At 45.4% G+C, this 10,198-nt stretch overlaps 1 long non-coding RNA gene across 1 annotated transcript; it reads left to right on the top strand.

Moving 5' to 3' along the window:
- Positions 1-5,702: 5,702 nt before the first annotated feature.
- On the top strand, positions 5,703-6,698 carry LOC103671217. Its single transcript, XR_005833000.1, has 2 exons — positions 5,703-5,969; positions 6,161-6,698. It is a non-coding gene; the product is annotated as an uncharacterized LOC103671217 (long non-coding RNA).
- The last annotated feature ends 3,500 nt before the right edge of the window (positions 6,699-10,198 follow it).

The following is a 10,198-nucleotide window of genomic DNA, read 5'->3' as shown; positions in this document are numbered from 1 at the left end:
GTGTGTGTGTGTGTGTGTGTGTGTGTGTGAGATTGGGAACATTAGCGTAGACTCCCAGTTCTCAAATTTTTGTTTCTCAAAATTGTCCTCACTTTGGATGGCAAAGACTTACACCTATCAAAGATCCCAGTTTTGTTTCATCTGTCAAACAAAATAATTCCCAGGGAGCGGGCAAAGGAATAAAGCAAACACTATTGAAAGTATTTCAAAAGTACATGAGGTATTCATAAAAGTGTTTTACAGGGTAAAGCAAGATATTCCTGAGACCAGAGATTCCAGACAAAATTTAGAGGCCAGTTGACACATAGCTTATACCCTCAAACATTGCCATTCTCCTGTCCTCTATGTCTTATTCCATCACTCAGACTTTTATTCTAAAATAGATGATTTTATGATGAAAAAAGATTTAAAAGTTATTTTTAAAAGAATACGAAACTTCATTTTGAAAACCATTTTTTGAAACTATTGTTTTTATATCGGAGATTATATTAAGTGAGTAGGAAAAAAAGTGAGTGAATATTTCAGAAAAGCATAAACAAACCCGATTTCATTTATTAACTACAGAAATACAGATTTTAATCAGTTTTAAATATTCATTCATTTAACAAATATTTACTGAGTACCCAGTGTGAATAACAGTAGTGTATCTTTGTGTCCTCGCTTTATCTGTCTTTCATTAAGTAATCAACATTTTTGTAATTTTACTAACAAATATGTTTCTGGCATCATTCTTCTTCGCTTGCAATACAGATTGGGTGATATTATTAAATATTTCTCTGGGGACAACATTAAAAAGAAAATGAAAGCAACCACAGAAGCTCAACTCAGTGGCATTTGTAAGTGGCCTTGTCTATGAAAGGAACATTGTTCTTCCCAAAGGACTGTGAGAAAGAGGTTACAGACAATTACCAGCACACCTTTCTCTCTCACAAAAGAAGTATGCAAATAAGATCAGGGGAATTCATTTTAGGGGAAACACTGAGTCAACTCAGATTGATTAAAAAGTAAAGTATTTCAAACTTCAGCATTCTATTATTAGTAACAAGTTAATTTCCACATACCTCACACTCTAATGAGAATAGCTGTGTTGGACAGTAACCAGTCATCAACACCTCAGTGTGAATGAAGATCTGAGAGTAGATTCTCCAAGAGGGAGTGAGGTAGTGAGAAGGAGAGAACAGTGGGTACTTGGAGCAGGGAGGGGGCACCCTGGGGAGAAAACATCTCTAATTTCCTAGTTTGCACAGGAACCCAGGTCTCTGGAATAACCTGCCTAGGTCCAAGTCCTACTTCCCCCCAAATCATAGCAACTGAGTTCTTTACAGTGACAATCCCTATTTTACCTACTAATTGCTATGATTACCATTACTAATTACCATGATGGAAAAGAGAAGACTGCTCCTTCTGAGAGTTTTTACTGTTTGACAGTTATTATAGTGATCATTTATGGTAAGTGTTTAAATGCAGTAAGGTTGGAAATAAATATTGTTGCTATGGTTTTAAGATCTAAATAAAAATAATAAGTCCATTAGTACAACAGTTAAAATATGCCGTAGTATAATCAACAATAGCTTTTACTACCAGAAGTATATAACGTATGATTTTTAAAAATTTCATAAAGACCGTATTTTCAAATCTGTATGCAAAAGATAGATTATTCAATAAATGGGGTTATAATCGGTTTTCAAACCAATTTGAAAAAGAAAATAAAGAAATAAAATATCTCACTCTTTATATAAAATCCTTTGAAAAGGTCTAAAAATTTAAACATAAAATAAATGAATCCATTAAAATTCCAGACGATAAACTGAGTGTGTATTTTTATAATCTTGGAGTAAGGCAGTTCTTTTCAAGCAGAAATTCTCAAGGAAAAGACTGTCAATTGGGGCTTTTTTTCTTTTTTTTCCTTTTTAAGTTAAAATGTCTCCACAGCAAAAATTAAAATGTCTCCTTATTTCGCAGAAACAAGTTTGACATAATACTGGGAGAAAATGTGCAATATTAATGACAACGGGATACGATAAAATATGCATAAAACACTTACAATGACCGTAATAAATTTTATATATAGGAAAACAACAATACTATAAAAAATGGGCAAAGACCAGAATAAGGAGTTCAAAGAAGCACCATAACTGTCCCCAAACTGTTGAGCACAGTTAAGATTTGTATAGGGGAGACACTCTCTGGACCACCAGCCCAAGCCCCCACTTGACAGGGAAACTGAGTCTCAGAAAAGTTCAGTGACAGGCCTCATGGCAGCCAACCCATTAGTGCAGAATTAATTCAACTTTACCTTGAAAATGGTCTCTAGAGATCTTTGTGCATCAAAAGTGAACAAAAGAAGATGAAGCTGCCACTCTCCACATTAAGACCTCTGTGTGTGGCTTCCAGAACATCAGGGAGAACACTTGAGAAGCAAAGGGAAATCCCAAGGCCCTGTTTGCACTCTTGTCTGCAGAGCTAGAGGGCCCCAGCTCATTTGACTTGGCTGTTCTTGCAGTGGCTTTCAGAGGCTCGGGATGTGAGACACTGAGTTAAAAAGACATTCCAGGTCAGCCCCCATTTGTCTGGATGACAACCTCCAGCCCAGCTCTGCTAAAGGTCACTGCCTGCCGGGCAAGGCTTTGCCAACGATGGATGCAAAGACCAGACCTGCCATCCAGTACTGGACACTGATACAATGTGAACGGAAACTAACAAGAGGGCAGAGAAAGCGAAATCTTATAATCCTAGTTCTTTTAGTTATTGCCCGGGGCAGGGGTTCCCCTAAGTCTGGCCTGCACACAACTGTGGCCATGGGAAATAATACTTTTAGGTACTATACAGACGCATCTGAAGTTTTAATGGCCCTTGTATTTGTTTCATTGTGTATCCATACATAACTGGCGCAACAAAGTCATAATCTCACATATATGGTTTTTAAGGATAAGCCTGTAGTAAGTGTTCAGATTAAATAAATGACTTCATTTAAAGAACAATGCTAGGGGCGCCTGGCTGACTCAGTAGGTGGGACATGGGACTCTTGATCTCAGGGTTGTGAGTTCAAAGCCCACATTGGATGTAGAGATTACTTAAATATAAAATTTTTAAGGAAGGAAGGAAAAAAAGAAACGAAGAAAGAAAGAAAGAAAAAGAAAAGAAAGAAAGAAAAGAAAGAAAGAAAGAAAGAAAGAAAGAAAGAAAGAAAGAAAGAAAGAAAAAGAGAAAAGAAAGGGAAAGAAAGAATGAACAATACTGAGTATTAATGGTGCAGGTGTTTGAACACAGCAAAGATTGTGAATAAGGTTTGCCAATGGCTGAAGTTTGTGTGATTTTTCTGCCCTGGTTCTGGAAGGTAATACATTTTACAACGCCTGCCAACCCATGCATACATACATGTGCACAGCTGTAAGAAAGACTTTGAGAAACAACGTTTACTGCTATTTAGGTGGTGCACTCTGGACCCTCAATTCATCTTTGACTCCCCCTTGCCCTTGTCTTTCTCCTTCTCCCCATAATCAATTGTCTTTAAGTTCTTCCTGTCAGTTCTGCTTCTAAAGGTTCTTTATTCAGCCCTTTTTCCAACTCCAGGGCTTCCTTCCTGGTCTCTGCCCTCATTACCTTTCACCTGGACGATATCCTAGCTCATCTCCTCACCTCCAATCCAGTTTTTCTCCTTCAATCCACCCTCCACACTGTCGCCAAAAAGGCTTTTAAAAAAACAAACTCTGAGCTGACCCTGTTGTGCCCCAGTGCACAGGATAAAGTCCAAGCTTCTCAGCAAGACTTGAAAAGCACCTGGTTGCTGGTTCCTGCTGACCCTTCCAAATTCCAACCCTTCAGAATCGGGACTAACCCAGGGCTCTTGATTCTCAAGTCTAGCGCTCTTCTCAGCATACCACGCTGCCTCCTCAAAGAATCTCTCCCCGTCGTTTTCATTCCACAGGTGATATCTGCGTAGCTAAACTCTGACTTTCTGGCACAGGGAAGTTTTTTTGTTTTTTGGGGTTTTCCTAGATTTTTAAAAAAATTTATTAGAGAGAGAGCGAGAGAGATCACGAGCAGGGGGTAAGGGTAGAGGGAGAAGCAGACTCCCCACTGAGCAGGGAGCCTGATGCGGGACTTGATCCCAGGATTCTGGGATCATGACCTGAGCCGAAGGCAGACTCCGAACCGACTGAGCCACCCAGGCATCCTGGCACAGGGGGTTTTAAGTATACCCTGAAAAAGTAGACCAGGCATAGCCGAGGGTGCCGTGTCCCTTATCCATTACGAGCATATCATGTCATAAGTGATAGCCATGAATAAAAAGGAAATGAAAAGTGTCTATTAGGCAGGGCGCCTGGCTGTCTTAGTCGGTAGAGCATGGGACACTTGATCTCAGGGTTGTGCATTTGAGCCCCACTGTTGGGTGTAGAGATTACCAAATAATAATAGTAATAATAATAAACCTAAGAAAAAGTGTCTATTGGGCAAAACTGAATTCACACTGAGGACCACCGATACTGCATAATGATTATCTAGGCCATCCTCATTTTGCAATTCTTCCACAAGAAACAGACAGTCTGTAGTGGGCAGACAGTGACCCATTGGTTAAATTCCAGTCTACATCAGCCTACTAGAGTCAGCAGAGTATAATCCCCTCCCCCACCCCTTACTCCCACCCCCACTGATGCTAGGCTGGCCTTAGCCAATGGAATATTAGCTGACATGGTACACAGGCTCCAAATGTGTTTGCGTGTTTTGACTTGGCCTCTTCAACAGGTAACACCCTCTGCCAGAAAAGCATGCCTCCGGTGGCCTTTGTCCTTTCATCCTGGGTCCGGAAGCAGAACCACGTGGAACCTGCATCTGACCCTCAGCCAGGAGTCCAGCCTCGCCCAGCCAGCCCAGGTGAGCCCAGCTGAGACCACACCAAGGCTGACCTGCAGACCCATAAGCAAGAAAAATAAATGTGTGCTGTCCCCAACCACTGAGATTTTTGAGGTAGCTTGCAAGGAAGCAAAAACCGGCTAAACCAAAAGTAAAGTGGGGGGTTTGTTTTGTTTTCGTTTTTATCAAGCTAAAAGTCAACTCCTTTTCCTTTTATGGATCATCTGCAGGGGGGGAGTAATAACGCTCAGTTGACCTTCTGCTAGCCCCCAGCATATTTCTGGGGCATCTCCCAGCATGCCGGTTGCGTAATGCAGAAAGCTCCGCAGCCTCATTCTCACATTAGCCTGACAAGAAAGTAAATTAGGACTGTTACACTCCTGCACTCCCGTCCCCCACTTAAGTCACCGCCAAGCCCAAAGTAAAACAGAAAATCCGGTGGCCCCGTGTTTGAATTGGCATAGCCATGCCACTGCTTCTCCTTTCAGAAACTGTCAACTGTTTTTATCAGGGGTGTCCAGCGTTGGGGATCCTGCCCCACTAGTTTGAGCCATGATTTTTTTTCCAGGGAGAGTTCATGCTGCCCGAGTCCTTTTATAAAAGGAATGTTCCCAAGGAGGAAAGCCAATAAGGGTCAACGCCAGAACGTCCAAAGGCCCGGATCACCCAGACCTCGTTTTCCTCTAGCTGAGGTCGCGGAGGAGCGTCCTTGCTCTGTTTGGGCTCCTCCGTCGTTTTTTTCCCCCTCACCGGGGCTGCCCAGCTCGCCCCCGCCCGTAGTCACCAGGTCCTAAGAGCGGGCGGAGGTCTGCTGCTTCCCCGCCGCCCGGAGCCTCCGCGCCATTGCAAACGCTCTCCTCCAGGTGGCAGTAGAGAGCCACTCCCCGCCCGGCAGCTTACGTCACCTTGTTTACCCGGCTCCGGGTCATTTTTAGATCTAAGATCACAGGATGTTAATTGGGCCAATGATTTCCCATTCGTTTTGGCAAAAGGCCGTTCTTGTGGGCGTCCGGACAAGCACGATGTCCTTCTTGACAATGAAAGTTTGCTGCGGGGAGTATTTACTCTCAAACACTTGGAATTCCATCTTTAGGAGATGGGAAAGCTGCGCGTTGGTATGTGCTATGGGCTTGGCTCCGGGGTCACTTTAGTTTTGGAGCCGGAATGAGGGTGGCATGAACAAGGGAGACTGGGGAGGCCAGATACTACAGTGGCGTCTGGGTGACATCTCCCGAGCCAGCGGAGAGCCCGCAGGAGGAGGCTCCCTTTTTTACTTCCCTTTCCCCTTTGTAAAATAACTACTCAGCAGGAAAGCATTTGGACTTTGGAACGTGGAGGAATAAGGAAAACAGCTGATTTGGCCAATCTGTGTCCTGATTCACTGTGGGGAGACACCTTGAAGCTCAGGGGCTCCGAGAGGCGCCTGCCTCAGATGCCCTCGCCCAGGAATTGGATCTCAATATCTCATAGATCGCACATTTCACAGGCTGGAACTTTAGGAGCCAACAACTTATTTATTACTCCCACGCTACCCAGCTACTGATGAGGACAGATGAGGCCCAGAGGAGCTAAATGGCCTAGCTCACTCTCTCATCTCGAGGCCTGGGTCGCTTGAGCACCAGTAAAAGCATCAGAAGCCCTGGAGTTTCTGCTCTTTCTGCGCCAGCTTTGGTGGGTAGCGGTTGGAAGGCGCCAGAGTTTGCCGATGACTGTGCACGAGGCAAAATAAACAAACAGAAGTCCTCAGTTACGCAATCCTTTACAAGAAGAGGGGAGACACATCATAATGCTCAAGGAAAGCAAGAGAAAATCTATGATGTTAAAAATAAATGAGCCTCAAAGTTTTTTAAGTGCCTATTTCTCTCTGTCCACCTCCCATCCCATCCTTTTAGCACCCCCGCCTCCCAGAGAGGGCAGAGTCCCTCTCCCTCGGGTCCTGTGCAGTCGCCTGGAGTGACGGCACTGGCCTTGAGAGATAGATGGTCTTCACGTGGGCAGGGAGGGAAGGCAAATTCTCTTCATTTCGAGGCCGCGACCATTTCTTGAGCACCTGATCTGTATCAGCTACTCAGACAGCTACTCAACATAAGGTTATAAAAACACGGAAAGCCGCGGTCCCTGCCGCTGCAGAACTTTGAGTCTTAGTGGTGTTTATCGTCACAGGGAATTTTCGCTCCTTTTGGAAAGCATGTGCTGAAAGAAGGGTTGAAAGAGATTTACAATAGAAAAGGAGAATGTCAGGTAAATAGTCTGGAAAAGAATTACCTCCACTTGGGTGTCTACTTAAGAGTGGGTTGGGGGGGCGCCTGGGTAGCACAGTCGTTAGGCGTCTGCCTTCGGCTCAGGGCGTGATCCCGGCGAACCCGGATCGAGTCCCACATCGGGCACCTCCGCTGGGAGCCTGCTTCTTCCTCTCTCACTCCCCCTGCTTGTGTTCCCTCTCTTGCTCGCTATCTATCTCTGTCAAATAAATAAATAAATCTTAAAAAAAAAAAAATAGAGTGGGTTGGGGGGTGCCTGGGTGGCTCAGTCAGTTAAGCGTCTGCCTTTGGCTCAGGTCGTGATCCCGGGGTCCTGGAATGGGGACCCACGTCGGGCTCCCTGCTCAGCAGGGGAATCTGCTGCTTCTCTCTCTGCCCCTCCCCAGCTTGTGTTCCCTCTCTCTCTCAAATAAATAAATAAAATCTTAAAAGAAGAAAAGTGGGTTGGGAACAGGGCTTGGCAACAATGGCAGAGCTGCTTGGTAGACAGTGGGAGCCGGCACCCCAGGCACGCTGGGGCTCTCAAGGAGGTGGAAAGAGGGAGACACTTGCTCAGGGTCAAATGATGCACCGAAGGGCAAAGATCTGAACCATGGAATTCTCCAAAGAACGTTCAGGAGTAGGGAGCATTCCCTAGAGCTGCTGGCTATAGGACAAGCAGGTAGACCCGGCTTCAGTTTTCTGCATCTGTGAATAGGAGGTAATATAGGAATAAAAAAAATAAACGGCCCCAGAGCCACTTACCACCCGTAAACTCACCTTTTTAAATGCCATTTGTCACGATAATTCAGATCCATCCTTATCACAGGGCAGAGCAAATGGAGAGAAAGCAAACAATGAAATTTTTAAATTTTGTATGGTTATATGACATTTAAAGATTTTAAAGAACTTTTTAATTGTTAGATGTAAAACAAATAGAGACACAGCATAAAACAAGCATAAGAATTAATAAATTATAAGGCAAATACTTCAGTAACCTTGCAACCACCCACGGAAGGAGACAGAACCATGCCAACAATCCCAGCAAGACCTTTTTAAGCTACAGTCACTGCTGCAGGCTCCAAGGACGGAGCGGACAGGTCACCCGAAGGATATTCTGAAGCCTCCAAGGAACAGATGGCCCTTCAGCCATCAACCAAGCAATATTTATGGTCTACATATAATACTGTCACATACAAAGTATAGGGCCTTATCCCCACACATTTTGCCTGAAGGAGGTGATAGAGGAAAGGGACCAGCATTTATTGAGCATCTACTGTATGCTAAGTGCTTTACTTACCTTATCTCTGAGTGAGATCAACTAAGCATGAATGCTCACTATAACTTTGTGAGGTTGGGGTTACAATCCCCACTTCACAGATGAGAAAACTGAGGCATAGAGAGGTTAAGTAACTTGTCCAGAGTCCCATGGCCTGTAAGAGGCAGTTGGCACTTGAAGTCAGGCAGCCTGGCTCCAGAGCCCCACTCTTCACCACCACCCTAGATAAGAAGTTGGTTATACGCTAGATACTTCTGTTTGTCCTTCTAGGTCCGCTCTCCATCCTTCCCTACCCCGGTTTGTGCTGCAGACCTTATCAGTGGGTTCCCTCACTCGCCCTTTGGCTTTGGGTTGGGTTCAGGCAGTGGCTGTCCTGGGTGGGAGAACAGAGGGAGGGAGAAGCTGGAGGGAGGCCTGGGTGGGGGCATCCCTTTTCTCATGGTCACAGCTCTTGTCCGGTCTTTTGGGGACCACACCTCCCCTCGCCCCTTCTGCCCTCGGGGTGGTCAAGTAGCTGTTACTTCTTGCACTGCCTCTGTGGTTTCCCTACATCCTGCCCACACCTTTGTAAATAGCCCCTTTATTCAACTTTCTTCAGATTACCCAATTTGAGTGTGCCATCTGTTTCCTGCCCAGGTCTGGCCTGATATAAATAGGAAGGCAGGAAAGCAGCAGGTCCAAGTCCTCCCTCCCTGCGTGGGCAGCATTCCTCATGGGTACAGGACCAGTCACAGGTGAATCAGAATGACCTCTCATTGGAAGGGCTCCAGAATGTTCTGTGGGGGTGGGGAGGGGGTCCTGGCACTGCAGAGTGAGGTCGACCCCCCAGACTTAGGGCCTTCTGAGTCATGACAGGCCACAACGTTTCAGTTGGCGGAAAGGACCCTAGGCCTTCTGGAAGAAGGGCTAAAGGGAAGAAACAGAATTAGGCAGGGGAGGGGGGTATGGGGAGTGGAAAAGGTGGGCTTCCAGAGCCAGATGGCCTGGGTTCAAATCCCAGCTCCTCCACCTACCAGATGTATGACCTGTGGCAGTTCATTTAACATTTCCATGCCTAACTTTCCCCATCTGTAAGGTTGGATGATAAGCATAAGTGAGTCAGTGAAGGCAAATGGCTGGCCCCTATGCAGGGTTATATCACTGAGGGAGATCAGACCTTTGAAATTTTTCGACCTTTGAAAAATACGGGGCAGAGTCACCTGCCCCAGCCCTTGGGGACGACGCACTGGGAAATCAGAAAGCAAACCATGCGGCAGATTGCCACAGCTTGGGTCCCAGGACCAGCATGGAAAGCTAAGGGAGGCATGGAATCCTTCCAGTACCTCTTGGCCGTGTCCTTGATGAGGCTGCCACTTGAGGGCACGCAGAGCAGATGTCCATCAGAAGACCAGAGCAAGTGAAGTTGCCAGAAAGATCTCACACTGGGAGAACCAAGTTCCCCCCACTTCTCCCTTTCCTAAATGCTCCCCTTCTGTAAATATCACTTCTCTCTCCTGCATTGTCAGTTTCTCCCTCCAGAAAGGATTAGTCTCATCAGCATACAAAGATGCTCTAATATCTTGGGGTGCCTGGGTGGCTCTGTCGGTTAAGCGGCTGCCTTGGGCTCAGGTCATGATCCCGGGGTCCTGGGATCGAGCCCCGCGTCGGGCTCCTTGCTCAGTAGGGAGCCCGTTCTCCCTCTCCCTCTGCCCCTGCTTGTGCTCATTCTCTCTCTCTTTCTGACACAAAAAAATAAATAATGTCTTTTTTAAAAAAGATGCTCTAATATCTTTTATCTTCAACTCTTCTTTGATTTTTACATCTTCTATTTCTTTTTTTATATTCA

Source organism: Ursus maritimus, unplaced genomic scaffold, assembly GCF_017311325.1.
Source record: "Ursus maritimus isolate PB19 unplaced genomic scaffold, ASM1731132v1 scaffold_6, whole genome shotgun sequence".
Taxonomy (NCBI): Eukaryota; Metazoa; Chordata; class Mammalia; order Carnivora; family Ursidae; genus Ursus; species Ursus maritimus.
The sequence above is the reverse complement of the archived record's forward strand: the minus strand, read 5'-3'. Positions and strand labels throughout refer to the sequence as shown.